The sequence below is a fragment of the Otolemur garnettii genome, unplaced genomic scaffold (genome assembly GCF_000181295.1).
Source record: "Otolemur garnettii isolate 467f Iridium unplaced genomic scaffold, OtoGar3 scaffold00014, whole genome shotgun sequence".
NCBI lineage: Eukaryota > Metazoa > Chordata > Mammalia > Primates > Galagidae > Otolemur > Otolemur garnettii.
In genome coordinates, this window is record NW_003852409.1 from 28,862,446 (window position 1) to 28,887,903 (window position 25,458).

The window sequence follows — 25,458 nt, forward strand, 5'->3', positions numbered from 1 at the left end:
TCATGAATACTTTATTTTCTGGCTGCTACGGAGCTATTAAAAAGAATGATTGAGGCATGCGGCAGGCCGGGTGTATTTTATGAAATATCACCTTTAAAGAATTTGAGTGCGCCATTTTCATAATGAGTTTTCTAGTACCTAATCCTCTTCTCTATTACTACATTTAAGAAGTGGATTGATCTGGGAAGTGCCGAGGGTGCAGGTAATGATACATTTTGCCAGGCGCAGGCGGTGATAATGGATCATGGTTTGGCGAGGAGGATAATGGATGGGTGCCCAGAGGAGATGCGCTCAGGAGTGGGCTGGTGCTGGTCCAGCTTGGGTGGGGGTCCTGTGCGGAGTCAAGCTACCTTCCTCACTTGGTGACTCTGGGCTCTCAGAAGGCCAGAGAGGGAGTGGATGAGGCAAGGGCTGGGATGGGGACAGGGGCAGGTGGTAGCTACAAAGGGGAAGGGCTCAGGGCCTCAGGTAGGCCAGGAGGGTCTGTAGCCTCTGCTGCAGGGTAGGTCAGAGTCTCCTGGGCTGCCCTAAGCCAGATGGGACAGGTGTGGGGGAGAGGTGAGGCTGGGCTCTAGGCCCATGAAGCAAGTGATGGATAGACAACAGAACAGGTCTACAGCCACCCCAGCTGTGGGCTGATCCCAGCAACCCCATCTTGGCTTTGGCTGTCTCTCTAGGCCTGTCTCCCAGGCATGGGTTCTTCAGGTCTAGAGGGGACAGCAGATAAGGACATGGCAGTGGATTCACGCCCTGAGTCTACTAGGTGAGAGGTCCCTACCAGGATGGAGCCTTGGGTCCCTAACTGAGTAGGCAAGGACTGAGGTGATGGGACAGGATAGGTCAGGGGAGCTGAACCCAGGTCAGGGGCCTGTGTCCTTCCTTTCAGATGATGCCTGAGGTCCTTGATCTTGGCCACAGGGAGGGCAGGGCAGCCTGAGGGTGTGGGCAGAGTGAGATACCCCTGCTCCCCCACCTCCAGGCTGGGTCTCTGCTCCACTGCTTGGCCAGGCTTGCCTTCCTGAGCTTCAGCGGCAGCAGCCGTCATAATTAACCCTGCTAATTAATCAGGGCAGGACGGATTAATTGAGAACACAGGAGACCAGGAGAGCAGGTGCGGCTTCGGGGCTGACGGGATAACGAGCTCTCTGGATGCCCAGGGGGCCTGGCCCTGCCCCGGGGAGCCCAAGGCTTGCTCAGTGATGAGCTGTGCCAGGCAGAGGTCCCAGGGACCCAGCCCCTCTGGGGTGCCCTGGGCCTGCTTAGGCAGGCTGGCTGGGCAGACAGGGTCTCCATCACCCCTGCCACCAGAGGCCAGCCTGGTGAAGCCACAAGCTCCCTCTGCAGCTGTGAGCAAGGGGGCCTCAGGCTACAGGTGTCCCTGGAACAGGGCAGAGGACAGGGCTGGGGGGCACTGGCAGCTCCTTCCCTCCTCCAGAGAGCCAGCGCTTCTGCCCCAGAGGGCGGGGGGCAGGGGTCTGCATTTGAGCTCAGCCTTCTTAATAGAAGAAGCTTAGCATCTCCTAAACCAAGGACCAGAGCTCAGCAGGGTTTCTACCTGGGGAATGACAAGGTCACTTTGCATTTTCCTAAGGTCTCTCTAGCAGCTTCCAGGAGGAGGAAAACCCAGAAGGTGCCCAAGTGAGGCAAGGATGGCCCCAGTGAGAAGGCTTTGGCTGTGGACCAGGAGAGCAGGAGCTATGGCTTGGTCTAGGTGGTGGTGGTGGAGCTGCAGAGGGATCTCCAGGGGTGCAAGCTACAGAACCTACTGATGGATTAGGGGTGGTGTATGGGGACAGAGGTCAAGGGTGACAATGGTATTTCCAGGAGGTTCTGCTGGGATGAGTGCGTGGAGCAGTTTGGAAGGCGAGAAGACAAATTTTGGGCATGTTCTGTGCCATGAACACAGACTTCGTTGTGTTTGTTTTGTCTCAGCTCCCCTCAAACTGCCTTGGGCAGCACCCGCTCTTCCTGTTTCCCACTTTACCAGGCTCGGGGCTGCTGGAGCCCCTCGTGCATCAGTCCCCGCTGGCTGGTCCCCTCCAGAGAACTCCTCATCCTTCTACACCAGCTCAAGCTTCCCTTTCCCCAGGCAGCATAGGCTGTGATCCCACCACAGTTTTTGTGACTTTGATCATGCTGTTCCCTGTGCCAGAATGCTCTTCCCTTCCTTGAAACCAGGTGAGCTCCTATGTAACTGTAAGCTGAAACACCTAGAGAGAACCTCATCTCTCCCTCTTTGGTTCTGGTAGCTTCTTTCTTAGGGCTCCCATTATATTTCACATGACTCTTTGGCAACTGTGATTCTGTCTCCTTAAAGCTACTTTTGGAATAAATTTGGGAATTGAAATCGCCAACCCCACTGTATTGCTTAATCCTTATCAAGCCATCATAAACTGTTTATTCCTGTAAGCAGGTGTTTAAACCCCAGCACCACTGACACTTGGAGCCTAGTTGTTCTGTGCTGTGGAGACTATCCAGTGGATTGTAGGGTTTCCACAAGCATCACTCACTGGCCTCTAAACTGTGGGATTAATGCAGTGGAACATGGCACAGCCCTATGCCCGAGCAATCTGCTCTGTGAATACACAACCTGAGAAGGGGCAGCCAGATGCCAGCCAGTGCGGCCAGGATGACTCCAGAGGTGGAAAGTCAGATTGGTGACTATCCTTGGAGATAGTGATGGGGAGAGGCTTGAGGAAGTTTGAGTGATGAACTTCTTGACCTGGACACTGGCTTCATGATTGTGTTCACTCTGTTGAAACTCTGGGTTGAGCACTTTGTATTTACATTTTTCTGTATATGTGTCATGCTTCAGTAAAAATAACACCACCTTAAAAGCCTTGCCTATGGAGGTTAGATCTTCACATTACAAAGCAGAGGGCAGGGCTTGCTGAAAACTAACACATATCATGAAACCCTAAATGGCACTCACCTTTTTACACAATTTCTGATGTTCTATTTGCAGTGTTTTGTTCTTGTCCTTTGATTGGGTCAATGCCCGATGGACCACTTCATGATCAATGCCCGATGGACCATTCTGACAGCCTGGGAGCCCCATCTGTGTCTCGAATGCCTGTTCGAATGCCTGTTTCTTACCCTTAAGTTGGCACACTTATTAAAAATATTAGTGCCCGAACTAAAAAAAAATTATAAGACAACAGTGAAAAAAAGAGAAATTGTGAATTTAAAGGCTGAGTTTTTGGGTATATCTTTCTTGTAAAATGCAGGAATACTTCAAGGGACTCTGTTGGAAAAAGCTGATGCCCCCAGCTGGTGCACAGAAGTTGGAATTATTAGTTGAGTAAAAGTGCAGAGTTTGTCTTTTTTTGATGGCAGTTGAAAAGGTAAATTAGAGGGGGCGGCACCTGTAGCTCAGTGAGTAGGACGCCGGCCCCATTATATCGAGGGTGGCGGGTTCAAACCCAGCCCGGCCAAACTACAATAAAAAGTAGCCGGACAGTGTGGCAGGCACCTGTAGTCCCAGCTACTTGGGAGGCTGAGGTAGGAGATTGCTTGCTTAAGCCCAGGAGTTGGAGGTTGCTGTGAGCTGTGACACCATAGCATTCTACCAAGGATGATAAAGTGAGACTCTGTTTCTAAAGAAGAAAAAGGTAAATTAGAAAAATTATATGATTTATATCCCTCAAACCACAGGCTTATTTACTGGGGCTGGGTCATTTCTACCAGCCCCAAACATGTTGCGACTCCTCCATCTTGTAAACAAAACCTTCCCTGGAGCCCTGGAGCCCTGCTGCTGCCACTGTCCCTCCAAGCACAGTGCCTCGAGAGAGTGGTCCTCACTTGCTGCTGCCCCTTGCACCCCGTTCCCTCTCCACACAGGCTGTCCCTGCCCTCCCCTGAACCAGGGTCACACAGAGTCAGCCCTGCGGTTATTTGCATTTGGTGGGCTTGGCTGCCCCTCCTTCTCTGCACCTGGCTTCCGGGATGCTCGCCTCTCCTCGTTTTCCTTCATCTCACTGGCAGCTCTTCTCCAGGTTTCTTTACTCTTCCTTCTCTGGTGTTGGTGAGCCCCAGGGTCACACCTGGGGAGCACTTCTGTCTTCCCGAGTGATCGTGCCCAGGCTCAGGGCGACCTGGGAATCTCTCCCTGGACTCCAGGTTCCAATACCAGCCTTCTTCTGTGACAGCTCCATCTGCTGTCTCAGCCCCCACCATGCCTCCTGCCATCTTTTCAGGCAGGGGCATCCCTATCCTTCCTGTGGCTCAACTGACCCCTTGAGATCACCCTGGGCCCCACAGCTCAGGGGTCCTCAAACTTTTTAAACAGGGGGCCAGTTCACAGTCCCTCAGACTGTGGGCCCCAGGACGAGTTGGCTGCTAAGCAGGATAGGCAGCAGTGGCAAAAACACCTGGTGGGCTGGATAAATGTCTTAGGCGGGCTGCATGTGGCCCACTGGCCGTAGTTTGAGGCCGCCTCTGCAGCTCATGTGCTCAGTCAGTGAGTTCTGTTTGGGCCACCTTTGAATTATACCCAGAGTCCATGTACATCTCTGGGCGACCCCACCACTGTGTCCAAGCCACCCTCTCCTCTGCATGGCCTTGAGCTTCACCTTGGGAATGAACTTTGCCTCTAGTCTCAGCTCCCCAAAGTCTAGCCTCTGCTTGGCAGCCAGGGCTCTTTCAGAATGTTCATCAGATATTGGCCATTCTCAACTCGAACCTCCCAAGCCCTCCAAAGTCCCTGCCACATCCCACCAGCCTGTCTCCCTGCCCCACCCCTCCACCCAGCAAGCTGGGGGCGGCCTCAGGGCCTTTGCCCAGCCACCCCTGCCTCCTCCTTCTGATACCTGCCTGTGCTGGTGTCATCTACTTAGAACCACCCCTGAGGGCTGGACCTGAAGGCCCTTCCCTGAGACCCTTGTTTCCTTTTCATTACTGTTAATCAACATTTGCTTTCTTTGTCTTCAAAGTGTCAGATATATCATCACATATTTTACATTTGTTTAAGGTCTCCCAGACAAATTATCATGTGTCTCCTTCACTAGAATATAAATCTACAAAGCAGAGGGCTTTCCCTGGCGCGTTCTAGGACAGGGCCATTCTGGGGGCAGGTGAGCTGGGTTTGAGTCTCCCTGTGCCACTCAGAGGCTGTGCTCTTAGGCATGTGACTGAGCTCCTCTCAGCCTCAGTTTCCTCATCTGCAAGTGGGGTTAATAATAAGACCTAGCAGTGGAGATGAGGCGAGACCAACTCATGATGTAGATTCTTCCATGGAGGAAATCTCACTTGCACTGCAAGTGGCCCTGGAATGAACCACTGTGCAAAGAATGATCCGTGGTTTGGGAACAGATGGGTTGGGAGGGGGAGGGGTCTGCGGGAACTTGATGGAGTGTTGGTTGTGGTGGGCAGCGTCTCTGAGCATCCTCACGATGGTGCCAGAAGGTAGACACCATCTTACAGGTAAGGAAACAGCTCAGAGACGTGGAGGAACTTGCCTTAGGCCACACAGCCAGGAAAAGATGAGACCCCAAGCTGGCTCAGGGGTGGTTTGGCAACTGAGCCCAAGGATGCTGATTATGAGCAAATTCTCTGTTCCCATCAGCCCCCTGGGTTCTGTGAGGATGTGGTTGTCATGGGCTGGGAATGAGGAAGAGGAAAGGGAGATGCAGTTTGAAAAAGTGTGCCCCACCCCCGAGAGGCCGGTACACCTGCAGGCCAGGTGTGGTGGCTCATGTCTGTAATTCCAGCACTTTGAGAGGCCAAGAAGCAAGGATTGTGTGAGGCCAGCCTGGTCAGCACTGTGAGACCCCATCCCTAAAAATGTTAGCAGCAATGAGCTATGATCCTACTACTGGTGAGAGCTTGTCTCTTAAAAAAAAGTAAAAAGAAACTCCTAGTTGAGATACTACAGACCTAGGAGCAGTCTCTAGCGCTGGGCCACAGAGGGCTAGAGAGGGCTCTGCCTCACTCAATACTTTCATCAGTGCTGTGACTGTGGACACAGATGCTGTCCTGGTCACAAGCCTGGGAGAATGTGTGTGCGGGTAGGAGCAGGTTTCAGGAACTTGTTGGAGGGGACAGACTAGAATTTTCTAGATATAAACCAAATCTAAAAAAAAGTCTGAGCTGATTGTGATAGGCTGAGTGTACTTGGATAAAATCAAGCCGAGATAAACACAGAAGCCTGCCCCGAGGTTCCGAAACCCAACCGCACACAGGGGAGATGGGTGGGAAACCATGTAGTATCCAAGGCAGAGGTCACCAGATCTAAGCAAGGTCTTTGTCAACTTCTTCCCTTGTGGGCAGGACAAGGACAGTGAATTTAGATGAGAAGAGAGACGGGGACCAGCATTCAGGCTGTTGTGTAACTTCTCAAATGCCACGATTGACTTGAACGCGCGTTTCTGTGAAGGCAGGGATGCCACAGGGCTAATTGCTGATCCCTACCTGTGAGAAACAGGCCTTTAAACTTCCCATAGGCTGACAGAATGGCTGGTTTGCACAGCTAGGAGAAGGGTCACTGAGATAGACAGCTCAAAGGATGAGAGTGGCCCGAGGTGTATTCATCAGGTGCTCCTCCGTGGAGTTGATGGCCTGTGGTTTGGGGAGGTCTAGGGACAGGCCCTCTGCAGAGCCGCCCTCCGACAGATTTCCTCAATCCCCCAGTCTGGCTTGGCTGCAATGGTATGTGCTCGGCACACAGTAGGAGCTCCATAAATGAACAGAAAGAGATCTACAAACTCCAGTTCAGGGTGTGCATCTGTATGTGCGTGTGTCTGCATGTGTGTGCCTGCCTGTGTGCAGGGTGTCCTTTTCCCCTGAGGGGCGGGTCAGTCCTGGCTGTTCTTTCTTGCTGCAGCAGTGACAACCCAGTGCCTCTGGTCTCCAACCAGCATGGGCTTTAATTGCCTGAAAATAGACGATAGATGCAAGGAAAATAATGAGGCCTAATTATGTTAATTAAACGGCTAATTCATTAATTAACGCACTCGCATCCTTGGCTTGGAAAGCCCCTTCGCGGTGGCCAGTTGGTTGGTTCGGCTCCAGCTGTGGAGGAGGGGCCTGCCTGGGCACAGGCAGCAGCCTGCCCTCCTGGGCGGGGGCCCCCAGAGGCTGGGCTGCCAGGACGCCCCTCAGCCGTTCCTCCTTGAGTTCCCCTGGCCTGGGCCTGCGGGCTGCTCCCTGTTGCCCTGTCTAGGAAGTGGGTTGTGGGTAGACCTAGGCCTGGGGCCGTGTATTCCAGGAGCTTCCTGGTGACTTGTTGGGTGACCTCCCATCTTGGAAGAGGCATAGATGGGCAGAGCCCCACAGACAGGGGGCAGGGCTGTCCAGTGGGGATAGCTCAGGTGGCTGTGAGACCCATAGATGGAAGGACATGGCAAGTGGAATGAGCTTGCAGCTGGGATAGTCTAGGAGCCCCTTCTGTAACCAAGGCACCACCTGGCATCTGGACCCTGTGGATAAGAGCAGGGTAGCAGATGCTAGTTGTGACCACAGAGGGGCTAGCCACTGTTCACAGGACACAGACCTGCCCTTCTCTGAGCCCTTCCCAGCCCCCCCCCCCAGGGCAGCCCAATGCCTTCGGGTCAGGAACCCAAATGTGTTTTCCTGTTTGTATTTGGAGCCCTTGGTAGTTTGCTGTGATACAGTTATGTGTAAGTTCATCCAATTCTCTCTCCTAACAACTTCCAGGGCCTGCAGGGCAAATGCCCTGCTATGTACCCCTGGGACTTGGCTCAGAGCCTGGAACCCAGTAGGTGCACATGTGCTGTTTGGGGAATGAATCGTTCATGTCAGGGTTTGTGGGGTCAGGCCCTTTGTCACAAAGGCCTGCCCGCCTTCCCCATCACAGCCTGTGCCACCTTATTAAAATCATCTATCTCTGGGTTCCTAGGGCCTATGAAGTGGGAATGAATTTTATAGTCACAAACTCAGATGAAGAAAGATGTCATTTTGGGAGTTGTGTGGAAAAGAGGGTAGAGGTTTCAGGATTGAATTCTGGCTAGGCTGTGTGACCTTATTTGAGTGTCTTAACCTCTCTGGGCTTCAGGCTTCCGTAGAGAAATGGCGATAGTGAGTGTTCCTTTCTCATAGGGTGCTGTGGGCTTTAAATGAGACGCCAAGTGTGCACACCAGACCTGGTGGAGGCAGTGCCTAATTATCGGCAGCTTCTTTGATTTCATTTTTCTTAATACTGCACTGTGCACCACAAGAACTCATTTTTCCTGATGCCAAAAAGGTAATCCAGACAAAGCTGGTCAAATTACAGTTTCTTGGTCACTTTTGTTGAAAAATTTGTTTCATAGATGGATCTGCTTGTCCTTGCCCTCTTCTAGGGGTTGGTGCTAAGCTTTGGAGCTCACCGGGCCCTGGCTGCCAGGACCTCCCCTGGGCCACTCACTTCTGTCTCCCTCCCACTTAGCCTCTAAGCCCGTGAGTCAGAGTGCAGGGCCCTCTTGTATTTTGAACCAAGTGTACAAGTTTGGTAAAAACTCTGCAATCCAAAAACATGCCTGCGTCTGAAACCCAGTGTGTACACCACCATCATCGTCAGCCTTTAGAAACCCTCCCTGCAGGACTACTGAGCAAGGCTCACCCCAAAAGGACTTAACAAACAGACCATGGCCTGTCTGTATTTGTATTTTGATACTTTATTTACTATGGATCTTTCCTTCCTTCCTTTCTTTCTTCCTTCCTTCCTTCCTTCTCTTTCTTTCTTTTCTTCCTTCTTTTTTTTTTTGCAGTTTTTGGCTGGGGCCAGGTTTAAACCCACCACCTCCGGTATATGGGGCCAGCGCCCTACTCCTTTGAGCCACAGGAGCCACCCATTTCTTTCTTTCTTTTTAAAGAGATGGGGTCTCACTCTGTCACCCAGTCTGGAGTGCAGTGGTATAGTCATAGCGTACTGCAGCCTTGAACTCCAGGACTCAAGCAAACTTCCCACCTCTACTTCCCAAAGTGTTGGGATTATGTGCACCAGTCACCCTGTCTGGACTGATTTAAAAAAATATTGCATTGAGTATTATTTATGTTGATCAGTGACTTTTTGGTGCCCACTTAAGTTTTGCACTTGCCTGCCTTCATCCACCGCCTTTCGGAATCCTTCCCTGTTCCTCCCCTCCGCTCCCCATTCTCCTCTGCCTTCCCTCTGCCCCAATGCTCCATGCCCTCGTGTGACCTCCTCTGGTCCCCAGCTCTCACAGGGACTGTTGGCATTCCCATGCAGCCTGACAGGCACTGGTTTCTCTGCTTTGGGACCCCCTAAACCCGGCTTGCAGGGGTCTTTGGACACTTTTCTCCGCTCTACCTGGGAGTCTTCTTGGAGAAGAATGGGTCCAGCAGCAGAGTGTGGGAGCCTCTCCCTCTGACTCATGTCTCTGTCTGCATCCGCTGGGGGTGGCATGATGGGGAGGAAAGTTATTCTCCTTTTCTCATAGCCTTCCCATCTCCCCTGCTAAATCCCTGCCCCTGCATCATGATTTGACACCAAAGCCAGGATGGGGTATCTTGGTTCTTCAGTTTCTCCACTGACTATTCCTATAGCCATGTAAGACCCTCCTGCTGTGCCCTCACATGGGACAGTCAGCAAGAAATGGAGTGTGGGCTCCAGCCTCTTCCCCCATGGCATCTGGCCTTGCTTAGATGCTCCTTTAGCTTCCCTGGAGGCTGCTGGGGGACTGAGCCTCCTTTCAGCCAGAGGTGGCTGGAGAGCCATCTCCACAAGGTCCTTGGGGTCACCCCACTACCCGGACAGGGCCCCCAAACCACAGCCACTCAAGCATGGAGAGGGAGGTTCTTCAGGGAGGGAAGAGAGCTCTGGCTGGTGCCAAGTGGAATTCGGCACCGTTTTCCAGGGAGAGGGAATCGATTGCTTTATTGCTGAGACTTAATTTGAAGAAAGTGAAACTAAAGCTTCATAAGAAATATGATTATTATATAATGCTTAAGCTTTTGCCTGGAGGGCCTGAGCCCTGTTTGACTCGCCCCTGTTTGGGGTAGCAGGAACCACAATCTCACTCTCTAATTGGAATGGATTTCACAAGTGCAATAAAAGAAACCACCTAGATGTGGGAACTTGTCGCTTAGAGCTGTCTCCAGGCAGACTTGATAAATGTGGGCATTCTGCAGACCTCCCATTTCCTGACCTCTGGCCCCGAGGCCCTCCTCCCCTACAATGGATGATGACAATAATAATAAAGACAACAACAACAATAATAAAAGCAGTGGAACAGTTAGTGAGCACTTATGAACCAAGCACTGGGCTTAGCACTTTGCAGGCACTATCTCCTTGGATCCTCTGTTAACTCCATGAAGAAGTGTATTAGTCAGCTATTACCACAAAATTGCTGTGTAACAAGCAGCCCCCAAAGTCAGTTGCTTAGGATAGTAATCAGTTATTTTCATAGATCCCATGTTGCCTGGGGGTTAGCTAATGTTGTCTGGCCTCAGCAGAGATAATTGGTCTCCATGCCACATTTTCTGTCCTCTTTCTGGGACCAGGGCACATTCTTCTCAAGTAGGTAGCAGAGGTATAAGAAAGTGAGTGGAAATACCCATAGTCCTCCTGAGTCCCAGGCACCAAACTGACTCCCTTCCCCTCTTTCTCATTCTGTTGCCGAAACAAGTCACATAGCAAACTCAAAGTGAAAGGTAGGAAACAATTTCTTGCCTCTTCAGTGGGAGATGTTGCAAAGTTACAGGGCAGAGAGTGTGGCTACCAAGAGAGGTGAAGCACTGGGACCACAAATGCAATCTCCATGGGCAGGTGACTCTTATCTATCCCTGTTGTACAGATGTGGAACACAGGGGCCAGAGAGGAACAGTTGCATACCTAGGGCTACCTGGACTCAGCTAGCTGAGATTTGGATCTAAGCCCATGTGATTCCTGAGTCTGTGGTCTTAGTGACCCTCTTGTCATTATCCACTTCAGTGGTTGAGCCCACCCTGGCTGAGGTAGCTTGTCAGGAACCAGCCCATTTTGACCTCAGACACGTGGCCTGGTCCTGCCACTGAGACTCCAAGTGCTCCTGGCCTCTGCCCTCCGGTTCTCACCAGCCCAGGAATGGGCTCTGAGAAGGGGCAGAAGCACCCTTGTCTGATCTTCATGCTGCCCTGTGAGGGGGACCTGGCTTCCCCAGCAACCTCAACCCTTGGCTCAATGTGTCCTCAGTCCTATGACCCCAAACTCAGCCCAGAAGACTCACTCTGAACTCAGCCTTCCAAGTGATCGGCACCCCAGACTCTCACCAACTTCCCTCTGTATTCCCCAACCTTCCCTCAGACATGGACTCACCTGATACAAACTCCCTCACCAGCCTGCTCTGGGGCACATCTGGGCCCATGTTGCCCTTGGTGCCATGACCCCTCCCCTGGGGCCCTAGGATCCCAGCCTGTGACATTGTGCTCAGGAGCACTCACGGACCTACAGACTCTCACCACCTGACTCTTTTTAAAGTTTTTTTTATTATTTCTCTATTACCCAAGTAATACATGTTCATTGCAGGAAAATTAGAAAATACAGAAAAGCATAAAGAAAAAAAAAATCAAGTGTAACCAGTTTAAAGGCATCTCTGCTCATTAGGGGTATAAACATGAAACGGTTTTATTTTCTCCAATAACTGCCACACTCTGCTGTCTCTAAACCATCCTCTCTCCCTTCCTGCTGGGTGGTGAGTTCATAAATGACATCTCCGTCCAATTCTGTAATTTTCCACTTTGGGTTATTAAGACTGGCTCATTCAGTGCCATTCATCTGAAAACTCCAGTCCTGAACCCTGTGCCTGCCTGTCTCCCTTCCACCCCTCCCCGGGGGCCACATACACTCCAGCAGCCCAGCTCTCTCTCTCCCCTTTCCCTTCCCGGCTGCACCGGCTGTGGTGTTGGGCTGGGGGACATAGGGCTTATACAACCTCTTTGGGGGTTCTGGATGTGCTGTAAAGTGCCTGTGGGCAGATGGCCATTCCTAAGGGTCTCCTGGTGAGGCAAGGGCTCCTCTCTGTCCTGGCTCCCAGGCCCTCATGGTTCAGTCACACCTTGTGGCCTGCCCCAGCTATGGCTTTCTGCCATGTTTTTCTTATGAGTATCCCTTTTTCCCAGGCTGCCATGGCACCTGCAAGCCTGTGACCCTCAGTTATCAGGTCTAGGTGTACCTGCTACTGCTGGGTGAAGAGCCTTCATCCTTGTACCCACCCTGCTGGGAAAGCCCCATGCTCTAGGCCAATGAGCCCTTTCCTGGGCTCAGTGGGCACAGAGGAAGAGAGCAGTCAAGCAATTGCCTGGGGAAGCTGGTCTCCCCTCCCTGCAGGACCTGGGCTGGAGGGAGATGCCCTTGGCCTTAGGGAAGGAAAAACTAAACTTTCTACCTTCGAGTAGAGGAGAAGGGATGGCATGGCCATTTCTCCCTTTTGACCTCTGTTACCCACATCTGGGGAGGGACTGGGTGCTTGTGGAATGGACTCCTGACTGCCTGCTGTCCTGGGGTCCCCAGTGCTGCCACCTCCCAGGGACCCTCTTTTGGTGCCTGGATCAAGTCCTTTCACTTGGCAGTGTTCACCTGTGGGGTGACCACCCAGCTACAACGGCTGGCCCTCCTCTATCTTCCTATCCTTGGGGTAAGTCATTGGTGCTTATCTCAAGTGTCCCTGTCCCCCCAGCTCATTGGATCAGAGATGGACACCTGTCCCCAAGTGGGCCTGGGACAAGAGCTCTCTGCAGAGGCCAGAACCAAAGCTGGGGATCTCAGGAGCAGGGCTGTTGCATCCCCAAGAGCTGGACCTCAGAGAGAGGAGAAGATGAAAGGGTGGGGTTCTGCGTGCCATGCAACTCACAGCTCCTACCTCTCAGGGTTCCTTGATAGGAGGGGGGACATCCTTGGGAAAAGTCCCTAGACAATTAGAGAGAGTCTGTTGTTAGAAACAGTGTCCTTCTAACTAGGATACAGATGCTTATGAATGTCTACATGCAACGTTTAATTAAAATGAGGTCATACTTTCAACCTTTCCCAAATTGTTGTCTATTGATGTTAATGGAGATCCTGTGGAAAATGGTTCTATATTTGAGTAAGTCTGGCAAACATTGGTTAAATGAGTTAAGTTTCTTTACTGCAGGACTTCTCAGAGCCTTTAATGATTCAATGAATGTGCATTTGTGAGTATGCCTGTGGTTTCCCCAACTTATGTGATCACATTGAATTCGTGGAACAATATTCTACAGATAACAGACTGCAGAATTCTAAATAATTGTATTATACTATGGTATAATTTTTATCATCTTCATCATCTATACTAATGATTACTCAGTACTTGTTACAGGTGAAGTGAATTTTCCTGCTGAATTATCTTGTCTTCTTCAGATCAGTGAACTGAGTCCCAGATTAGTTAAAACCTTGCTTAATGTCACACAGAAAGCTGGGACACAAAGGACCTTGCTGACCCACTGGGGTATTACTGGTTTCTCTACTTAACTGTGGCACCTTCATGCCTGTCCCTGCTTCCCACCTGTCAATAAATATTCACAAATGTGTGTGGCAGTCCCTCTGATGAATGTGCCCAACTTAGCAGCCTGACCTCCCTTGCTGGACATTATTTAGAGTCTAGCGCTGCAGGCTGAAATGCCTGCAAAGCATTGTCTGGCTGCCACTGCCACCAGCTTGGTCTGAAAGGAGCCTGCGTCCCCGTCACTGGGCCTTTGGGAAGATGTGAAAGCTTGGAGCCAGCCCTGTCCAGGCCAGGGGCTCCTGAGGGACAGAGGTCGCCATGGCCACTTGTCAAGGGCTCCTTCTGCGTTTCCCCATGAGACTGAAGGGGCCGGCAGGGTGACAAGTCACATCGAGGGGCCACACCTCAGGAAGGGGGCACCCCCAACCTTCCTGAACCTCCCTGACCACAGTGGTTTAGACCCGAGGTGGACACGTGATGCAGTTGGGGTCTCAGTGCTCTTCAGGGCACCCGAGAGACTCTGAGGCCCCTGAGCTGGTGCACGTGTACAGAGGGGTGGAAATGGGCAGAGTGCAGGGGCAGAAGTGTGGGATGACAGGGCATGTGGGAGGGACAGGGGCAGACACAGGGACAGCGAGGACATAGCTGCCTGGGCCCGCAACTCTCTCAGTCCAGCTCCATCCCCTCACCAGATGTGGCTGTGCTTTCTACTTTTAGGTTCCAGGAGATTCCCTTATATCCTTCCAATAATCGCCTTATTTTTCCTCACTTTAGTTTGTGAGTGTATCTCTTGCAGTTGGAGAGCCTGCCCAGTCCACTCCTGCAGGGCCATACTGGCTGCCCAACCCCCCTAGCTAACCTCGAAATCCTCAAAGGACTGGGGGCTAGTAAGTGACAGCATGGGTGTCACTGTGGAGGTCTGAGGGGCTGGGAGATGACCCAGGCCATTGGGTCTCAGCCTCAGACCTCTTGACTGCTGTCTGAGAGTGGGCCCCGCACCAGAGGGCCCTTGGGGATTTCCAGGCCCAAGAGGTGGTGAGCCAGCCAGGGGCAGCAGGAACAGCTGGCTGGTGAGTAGATAGCTCTCTCACCCATAGTTCAGCTGAACGGCTATGGTGAGGCTCTGCTTAGAAAGGTGCAGGGCTGAAGGAGGCCACCTGCCAGCAGTGGGGAGGAGGACTTGTCCCTAGGGTGAGAGATAAGGGAAAGGAGGGCAGAAGGATGGCTGGTTCTTAGTGGTCGGTCTGTGCCTCTGGTCAGAGGAAGGGGGCACTGCCCGGCAGGGATAGGGCTGGGGCAATAAAAACCTCAACCTCTCTCCCCTGTGGCTATCCCATCTCCTGCTGTGCCTCTATGGGCTGAACTGACAGCCAGGCAGAGGGCGAGAGATCTGGATGCCACCACAAAGGCCCACAGACCAGGGCAGGAGGGGAGAGTGGGGGGGGTAGTGGAGGCCACTACTGAGGGGACCTTCTTGGGGAGAAGATCCCTGCTAGGCCAGGCTCAGATTTCTGGCTACCCAGGACCCTTCTTCTTGCATGAAGATAGTAAGAGAATGAGGTTATTATTATGAAGTTGCTACAGGTGAGAGAGATATCATCTGCTGTTAGACTGTGTTCCTTTCCCTAACTGAGTAGCCTTATTGCTGCACCAGTCCAAACACAACTGCTGTCTCTTTTAGGTAATGTCAACAAATGCCTAGTACCATCCGAGGTGAACTAAGGACCTGACAATGAAAATGTGCTTGGTACTGTGACTGGCATACAGCAAATGCCAAGTATGAGTTAGATCCTATTACTATTAATTTTTCATGCAGAGCAAGAATCAGAGTCCATCATGCTAAGACTTGGCATTCTAGGCTGGGGAAATCCTGTCTTGCAAAGGGGTCTGCTGGACCATAAAAGTTAGATCAAGGTTCATGGCTTCATCCCCAGCATGGGAAGGGTGAGTCTTTGGGGTGTGTTCCCAGAGGCCAGATTTGGGACTCTCAAAGAGAAAAGGACTGGGGACTGATGGCTGAGCCTGGTATGGACCTATTGCCTGCCAAGCACCGAGCTAAAGGCTTATGGGGAGGGAGCTCCTGCCTTATTATAGCACTCTGAAGGAGGTACCATCACCACTCCCATTTTACAGGTGAGGAAACTGCGGCTCTGAGGGCTGGAGTGACCTGCCCAAGGTCACGTGGCTAGTTAGTGGTACACTGAGCACCGGCCAGGTGTTTCCTAGAGAGAATAACCCCCTCTCCCCCAGTCTGTCACCCTCTTGTTCACATCCCTGCTGCTAAACAGGCATAATGACAAATTTTTCTTGAATCAAAGAATGAATGAATGAAAACAAGAATTGCTCTCCTAACCCTGGGAAGTTTTATTTTAGGGCTCCTGGATTCTGAGAAACTAACAGACCAGCCATGCATGTCCCCATTCTCCTGAGTCCCCTGGCAGGATCAAGTCCCTTCAGGACACTGAGTTGGGAATTTAGCCAGTGCAGCTCCTGCCTCTGCCTGGGCAGTGGGTTTTGAGCCAGCATGAGGAAGGAGCTGGCTTACTGGGCAATTCTCGCCTCTCTTTTCCTTCTCCTCTGGTCCCCATCCCAAAGGTAAAAAGTTCACATGGGCGGCCATCCGTCACCGGCTGTCAGGCGGCCGTGTAATCTCTCTGTGGTTTTATTACTTAAAAATGGCGCAGCATCCGGGCTGGGGAATTTTCCAAGGTGTTTGAGGCTGCCACGGGTCCCATTTATATTGTGCTTGAGTTTCCTTCCCAGTCTCCTTGAGACAAGTGACCAGCAGGCCCCGCTGTGAAGGCCGAATCAGTCATTTGCCAACAGGAGCCGGCCGTGAATTATCAGGGGAGGGCTCAGCGGGGAGCTTGGGCCGGGGGCGTGGGGTGACAGTAAACATCTCCCCAGGATGCGTCCCCCATCACTCACGGGTGGATAGCAGGTCTAGGCACACACGTGCAGCCCCCATCTCTAAATCTTGGCCTGACCTGTGAGAGAGACAGAGGTGACTTTCAAAGGAGTCCACCTGCTGGGCACTCCGGCAGTTTATGGCCGGGTGTGTTTGTCTGCCTGGCAGGGACGCCTCTGGCTCCGAGTGCCAGCTGGAAAACACTGACCTTCGGCTTAATTAATTTATTCATCCACTTATACTTTTACTTGACAAAAATCTACTACTGAGCTTTGGGTACATGGAGGGGATGCATGTTTAAAATTTCTTGGGAGATGCAAAATGAAGGTCTTTATTTTAGGGGGGCAATGGGGCTCTGAGGTCAGGTTTCCTTTTTGTATTCTTGTGTCACCCTGCCCCAGCTTGCGGACCCTGCCTGCTCACCCCCTTGCTCTATCTGGGGTTGAAAGGCTCTCTGTGCCCAGGTTAGGGGGCAGCTGCCCTGGCCTGGGGGGTTGGTCTCTGCCCAGGACAGCTGTTGGCTGCCGGGCCCTGCACGGGGCACTTACCTGCCAGGTTTCATCAAGTCCTTACAATGAGCCCATGACGTATGTAGGTTCCGTGACTGTCCCAGTTTGCAGAGGGTGAGAGGAGCACAAAGAGGCTAAGAAGTTGTCCAAGGTCAGCAGTGAGTGGGTGCTGCAACTGGGCTTGGAACCCGGGTCCATCTGCCTGAAGTTCCATGGAGGAAGATGCTATCTGCGGTGTGTAGGGGCCTGAGGCCTTGGGAGCCTCCTGTCAAGGAGTGTCCCAGCCACCTGCCACTGAAATCTGAGCATGGTGTCTCCACCTGCTCCAGCCCATGAGCAGGGGAGAAAACTGGTATGGGACAGAGACTGGGGTCAAGAAGGGGGTCCTTAAAAATTAGAAAGAGGAGCTGAGAAAGGAGAAGTGAGGTGTACAGGGTAAGGGGTGGGACTGAGGTTAGGCAGAGAGAGGAACAGAAAGGGCAGAAAGATGGGGTGCAGCTTCAGGCGAGTGGAGGAGGCTGGCCCTGCAGGCCTTATGTGGGCCCTTTCCTCTCTGGTCTGTCCTTCTGTCTGTCTGTGTCTCTCTGCCTCTGGCTCCTTTTGTTTCTGACCGTCTGTGGCCCCAGCCATATAGCTGCAGGGACTTGAGGAGAGGCCCTGGCCTCCGTGAGCCTCAGTCTCCTGACCTGCAAAGTGGGGAGAGCAGTGTGGGTTTCTGTGAGGGCTCTGGGACAAAGGTAACCAACTCATCCCATTTGTTTAGGATTGTCCTCCTTTTAGTGTTAAAAGGTCCCCAACCTGGCCAGTCTCTTGGTCCTGGACTGGCAGGGCAGCTGGCCACTCTGGGAGGTGGTGGCTTGTGGTCCCCAGCCCTGCGCACAGGACAGGACCTCTGTCTTTGGCCTTCTTGGTTCTCCTGCTCTCTCCTCCCAAGGTCCTGCCTTGTCTACTGCGAGTCTTAATGCCTATTCCTCTGACTGTCCCCTTACCTCCTGGTCTCCATCTCCAGCTCCTGTGCCCATGCCTCCTGGAGATTCTCCACCTCTTCCTCTCTCTGCCTCTCTCTTGGCCTCATCTCAGCCCCTGCCCCTGTTCTGTAGGCCCTGCTTCTCCTTTCTCTGTCTCACCTTCTAATTTTAGGGACCTCTTTTTGTCCCTGGTCTCTGTCCTAGGCCAGAGTTTCCTACTTTTCCATGGGCTGGATGGACGGATGGTGTGGAGGGTGGGTGGAGACACTCCTTCTCCCTTCACAGTGACCCTGAGAGACAGGGCCACTGACCTGGAGGCCCAAGCCTAGGTGGGGTCTTGAGGGCAGGTCCAAGGCCAGCAAGAGGGATGACCTGGAGGGCCTGCCACCGCCCTACCTCCAGCTGGGGCACTGCCCTGACCAGGAAGGCAGCTGACCGGCACAACTGCCCCTGCAGCAGCCTCCAGCCTGTCTGTGCTCAGACAAGGGCCGACTCTTTCAAAGATAATTTATTGGCTGATACCTCATTGCCCATGGTAATAGCTTGTGCTTAAATAATAATAAGCTTGATTGCCGTGCAGTCGTTAAACTTTTTTCCCATTCAGTTTAACTGACCATTTTGTGTGTGGTTTGGAAGAAGGGGGGAGAAAGAGCCCAGTCATTATCCCGGGCCTAGAATGGGAGTTAATTTCTAATGAAGGTATAATTTTATTCCAATGATTTTACATTTAATTAACTAAAGCTACAAGTGATTTGAAATTACATGGTGATGGGGGCCTTACTTTGGGGATCCCAGAGACAGAGGAGGGGGGATGAAGGTAGCGGAACTGAGGGGTGGGACAGCTAGGGAGGAAGGGTAAATGGAGGAGAGGGACAAAACTAGGGGAGGCCCCTGGGGAGCATTGAGTGGGATCCAGGCCCCCAGTGGGCACCCAGGGCCCGTTACTGCTTGGACCCCCACCTCAACACTTTCTAGTAGGAAGAGCCATTGTCTCCATATTACAGGTGGGAAAAGGAGGCTCAGAGCAGTGGAGGAGTGGACCCTGGTTTTTGGCCTGTCTTTTCTTCCCTCCTCTCCCTGTTCTGGAAGCAGCACTCGCCCGCCCAGCTCCCTGCCCTTGACCCTATCCTGTGGAGCGACCATGTTGTTCCTTGGTCCTGACCCCTGGAGCCACTGTATGGGGCTAATGACCCCCTTCTCTGGGAGTTTTGAAACTTGGGCACCAATCAGGCAGACTTTTTGGTGGCTGAAAGATAAGATTTGCTTTTCTCTTTTATGTAATTTTTTAATTAAATCACAGCTGTGTACATTAATGCAACCATGAGGTACGATGTGCTGGTTTTATATACAATTTGAAATGTTTTCATCAAACTGGTTAACATAGCCTTCATGGCATTTTCTTAGGTATTGTGTTAAGACATGTATATTCTACACCTAGTAAATTTCAAAGTGTCTCAGGAATGGAAGAAAAAGTATCCCATGTACTTAGTCTTACTATGAAACTAATTTATAGCTTTCTTCTGAAAGCTATAACCCAATTATAGTCTTTTATGTAATTTTAACTTACGTTCAGTTCAGTAAGGGGGCAAATCAGAAGGGGACAGCTGGGTGAAAGTTTACATAGTTCTCCTCCACGTCTCTGTCACTCAGATCAAGCACCTGCAGGCTCCCTCTCTCCTCCAGTCGATGTTTCCCCAAATAATGATGCATGATGTCGGTCACCACAGCTGAGGTTTGCTCGGTGTGGACTCTGTAGGAATCAGCGCGTGTTCTGCGACTGGCCTCACTCATTCCCTGCTTGCAGAAGCCACCCATGTTTGTTGCCTGCCACGGTGGTTTGTTCATTTTCACTTTTGTGTAGAATTCCATTGTGTGAATTTGCTCTAATTTACTACTTATTTTCTTGATAGGCATTTGTATTACCTCTAGTTTGGGCCTTTTATGAACACTTCTGTTAGGGACACTCACGGGCCTGTCTTTTGGTGGGTAAAAGTACTTGTTCTCTTGGGTACATGCCAAGAGTGGAATTTCTTGGTTCTCTCTCTCTCCCCCTCCCTCTCATGTTGCCATATGGTTTTCCAAAGTGGTTATACCGATCTGTATTTTTCTCAACAATTGAGGAGCATTCTGGTTTGTCCATTTTTTTCCCTAACAGTTCATATTACCAAGTCTTTTAATTTTGGCCATCTGGGTCTTAACTTGGAATTTTCCTGGTGACTAATTATGTTCATGGTGTGAACTTCTGTGTCATTTGGATAATCTTTTCTGTGAAGCACCTAGCTGTGTGACCTCGACCCCATTCACATGTTGAAAACTAACTTCTGGCGTGGTATTAAGAAGTGGGGCCTTTGAGAGATGAATAACTCAGGATGAGGGTTCTGCCCCCGTGAATAGGATTAGTGTCCTTATAAAACAGACCCAAGGAAGCTTATAATGATGCAGAAAGAAGGTGCCAGCCAGGAGGCAGAGAGGAAGTCCTCCCCAAACACCAAATTTGCAGGTGTCTTGATCTCGGACTTCCCAGCTCGAGAACTGTGAACAATACATTTCTGTCGTATTACCCAGATCAAGGTATTTTGTTATAGCAGCACATGTGGACTGTGACATATCTCTTCAAGTCTTTTGACAATTTTCAAAACTTTGAGTTGCCTGTTTTTTCCTTATTGATTTCTAGGAATTAAAAAATGTATTCTGACATTTGCTTTTTCACCTTTTTAACAGCACCTTTTGATAACTGGATGTTCTTAATTTTAATGAAGTCTGAAGGTAACCACACAGGTTCCGGGAGCAGTTAACTGTTAACTGTGATAGTTACCAGTACCTACCACGGGCGTGTGAGGGAGAATTACTGTCATGTGTGTCACCACTCTGACACCCCTCAGCCTGGAGCACTCTCACCAGCTATCTTCTATTTGTCGGTGTCCTATTTTTTAAATAAGATCCTTATTGATGAATAATTCACATACCATACAATTCACCTGTGTAAGACTAAATGGTTTGGGGCATATTCAAAGAGTTGTGTGACCATCACCATAATCAATTTTAGAACACTTTCATAAGTCCCCAACCAGATTCTGTGCCCGTTATTATCCATTCCCCATTTCCCGCCAACCCTGTTGGCCCCTGGCAACCACTGAACTACTTTCTGTCTCTGTGAATTACCTATTCTGAACATTTCATATAAGTGGAATTGTACAGACTATGGCCTTCTGTGTCTGGGCTCTTTCACTTAGGTCATGTTTTCAAGGTTCATTCATTTGTAGGATGTATCAGTACGTTATTTCTTGTTATTGTCAAATACTATTCTTTTATGTGAGTACATCACATTTTGTTTATCACTTATAAGTTGATGAACATTTAGATTTTTCTACTTTTTAGGTGTGAATGTTACTATAAACATTCATGTATAAGGTTTTGTGTGGACATATAATGTCATTTTTCTTGGGCGTACTTGCTGGGTCATATAATTATCTTAAGTTTAACCATTTGAGGAACTGCCAGGCTGTTTACCAAAGTGGCTGCACTATTTTGTATTCCCATAAGCAGTGTATGAGGACTCCAGTTTCTGTATGTTCTTGTCAACACTTGTTATTATCTGTCTTTTTGAGGCCATCCTGGTGGGGATGAAGTGGTATCTAATTGTGGTTTTGATTTTATATTCCCTAATGACTACTGATGTTGAAGATTTTGTGCTTATTGGCTATTTGTATATTTCACTCTGTTGTCTAGGCTAGAGTGCTGTGGCATCAGCCAACTCCTGGATTCAAGCTATCCTCCTGCCTTGTCTCCTGAGTAGTGGAATTACAGTTGCAAGCCACAATGCCCATTTAATTTTTTTCTATTTTTAGTAAAGATGGGGCCTTGATCTTGCTCAGACTGGTGTCAAACTCCTGGCCTCAAGTAGTCCTCCCACTTCAGCCCCCAAAGTGTTAGGATTACAGGCATAAGCCACCATGCTCAGCCTAGGGTTTATTTTTATGCTAATGCTTGCTTTTCAGTTACTGGAAGGGCATGAACTCTTGAATCCTCCTGCCTCAGTCTCCCAAGAGCTAGGACTACAGGCACCCTCCAAAATACTTGGAGTGTGAGGTTGCTGTGAGTGAGGCTGATGCCACGGCACTCTGGTCTTGAACTCCTGAGCTCAAGGGATCTTCTCACCTCATCCTCCTAGAGTGGAAGGATTACAGAGCCCAGACTTCTTTACCCATTAAAAAAGTTGGGATCTTTGTCTTTTGTTGTTGAGTTGTCAAGTTCTTTATGTATTCTGGATAGTAGACTTTAATCCAATATAGCGTTTGAAAATATTTTTTCCCACTCTGTGGGTTGGCTCTTCACTTTCTTTATAGTGTTCTTTGAGGAACAAAAGTTTTACATTTTTATGAAGTCTATTTTTATCTATTTTTTTCTTTGGTTGCTTGTGTTGTAAGTGTCATATCTAAGAAGCTATTGCTTAATCTAAGAGTTACACCAATGGTTTTCTTCTAAGAGTTTTATAGTCTTAAGCTCTTATATCTGGGTGTTTCATCTATTTTGAGTTAATTTTTGCATATGATGTGAGGTAGGGTCCAATTATATTCTTTTACTTGCAGATATGCACTATCTCAGCCTGAAAGGCTATTTTTACCCCCTAATAAATTGCCTTGGCATCATTGTCACATATCAACTGACTATAAGTGTGGGAGTTTATTTCTGGGCTTCCCATTTCATTCCATTCATTTCATGATCTTATGCCAGTGCTATGCAATGCTAATTACCATAGTTTTGAAATTGGGAAGTATAAGCTCTCCAACTTTGTTCTTTCCAAGATTATTTTTGCTATTCTTGCTCTCTTCATTTCCTTATACACTTAGGGTCAACTTGCATACTCTAAAAAAAAAGGCAACCAGGGCTTTGATATATATTGCATTAAATATGTAGATCAGTTTAGGGAATATTTTATCTTAATGTTGGGTCTTCCAATTCATGAACATAGAGTATCTTTCCACTTAGGTATAAATTCTTTAATTTCTTTCAACAATGGTTTGTAGTTTTCAGAACATAAGTTTTGCTAAATTTATCCTACATATTTTATTCTTTTTGATGCTATTATAAATGGAATTATTTCCTTAATTTCATTTCTGGTTCATTCATTGCCATCATATAGAAATACAGTTGATTTTTTTTTTATATTGATTTTCTGTCCTACAATCTTGCTCATTTATTACCTGTAACGGATTTTTTTTTTTGGTATGTGTATTTCTCATGATTTTCTATATACAAGATCATGTCATCTGCAAATATAGTTTTACTTCCTCATTTCCAATGTGGAAGCTTTTTAAAATTTCTTTTTCTTGCACAATTGTCCTAGAGCTTTCAGGTAGGACTTCCACCCAGTGTTGAATAAGTAGGGGAGTAGACATTCTTGTCTTATTCCTGATATTAGAGGCAAAAGAGTCAGTCTGTTACCAGTAAGTACGACGTTAACTGTGGTTTACCATAGATGCCCTTACCAGGTTGAAGAAGTTACCTCCTATCTCAGGTTTCTTTAATGTTTCTATCAAGAATAGATGTTGAATTTCATTAGACATGTTTTCTATTTCTATTGAGATTATAATGCTATATTTTTATTCTTTGTTCTATTCTATTGGTATGGTATATTACCTTAATTGATTTTTGTATGTTAAACCACCCTTGCATTCATGGGATAAACCAAGTCAGGTTTATCCCATGAATAACCAAGATATATAATTCTTTTTAAATATTGCTGGATTCGTCTTTCTAGCATTTTGTGGGGGAATTTTGCTCTATATTCATAAGAGTAATTGTAGTTTTCTTTGTTGTGATGTCTTCGTCTGGTTTTGGTGAAGTACCTATTTTTATAGATGATATGCTCTTGAAGTGTGTTCAGGAATTGAATGCTTCTCAGAGAGATAAACCTATTACAAAATTCCTAATTATACCAAAATGCTTTGACCCAATATTCAACAACAAGTTTTCAGCATTCTAAACATTCATTCTGTCCTTCCCCTTCACAATCAGCATGAGGTTGACTGACTTACACCCAGAAAACATCTGACAGAGACTTTAAAACTGTCACACCTCTCAGCATCACCAGTGATTTCTATCTTTGCTTATTTGTTATTTAGGGGAATAACCTATTTTATTATGATGATTATACCTTTCATGTTTCCTCCCTTTTTTTCTTTGTCATTATTAAACAGTAAAGTAGATGTGCAATAAGACATCAAAATAATTTCCTGGCACAAAGATGGTTGTGCTTTCAAAAAGTGAGCTTGGGTACTCAGGCAGCATCCCAGGTATGGCCCAAGGGTTCACGTATCAGCTGGGTCACTGAGGGCCAGATCTAAGGAATCTGTGTATAAGAAACAAAAGGTGTGGGCTCTGTGAATTCTGCCTCTGCTATGGCGTCCCTCTTGATGTTCCATTTTTTCCCCTGCCCTCCCCCTTTACCATGTAGATATAACCTTCTTTTCTTCTTGCATTTCACATTTTATACTTCTTATGGGCCCAACATTATGATGATTTCTGTTCTTGCTTTATCTTGGTTGTGCTACACTGAGAATTGCCCAAAGGCAGGAATTGAGTCTTTCTCTTTTTGTGTCACCCCAGTGGGGACTGAGAAGTCCCCAAAGGCAGGAACTGAGTCTTTCTCTGTTTGGTGTTACCCCAGTGCAGACACCTGGACCTTCCAGTTACTTTTACAGACAAAGAAAACAATTTGGGATCATGGTCATATCCTTGGGGAGTCAGCAACCTCCCCTCCTCAGGCCCTCTGAGTGATGGTAGTGGGGACAGGGAAGCTAGGCTGGCAGTGCCTGGTTGTCTATATTCTCCACCCCACCTATCTTCCTATCTGTTGCACTTGCCTCACCCCACCCTGCTCAATCTATCCCATACACACCTGTCATGGATGCCCCTGCTTTGACATAGTACTATGGACACATGTCCACTGTGGTTTTGAGCATTTCCTAAAGGCCTGGCACTAGCCGAGTGTGAACTATAGTGTGGTCCATGTAAAAACAACCTGGAGCACCTTAAGCTCCTCTATTCCCCAGAACACTTCTTATTCAGGACCCAGATCACCACCATTTTCCTTGAGCACACCTCCCTCAGAGAACTCCCTTCTCTCTCCTAAGGGACTGGAGAATATTCCAGAATTTCTTTATTATTCAGCAATTTAGTCTCTGCCTCTCCATGCCAGGCCACAGTAGATCTCTGTTTGCATAACCTATAAAGACCTTTGACAAACAAATGCACCATTTGTGTTAAAGACAAAATTTCCCACTTATCTACAAAAAAGGCTAATGTAAAAGCAACCATTGTTATGTCTTAGCATCCTTCCCCTTTCTGTTACATCTGTAGTCCATGCAGCCCTCAAAGAGTGGTTTTCAAATGCAAATAGCTATTGTTTCATGAGGCCTTACTGTTGTGGGTACTGTTGTGAGGACTTGACCTGCAGTCTTTCATTTAATCCCTCACAACATCTCTGTGCGGTGGTATATCAGTTAGATATGGCTGTGTAACAAACTACCCCAGAACTTAGTGGCTTAAAACACAACCATTTATTCAGCTCAAATTTCTGTTCTCTATGTTGGCAATTTAGGCTAGGCTCAGCTGGATGGTTCTTCAGGTCTTGGCTGGGCTTATTTATGCAGGTATATCTGTGGTTAGCTAGA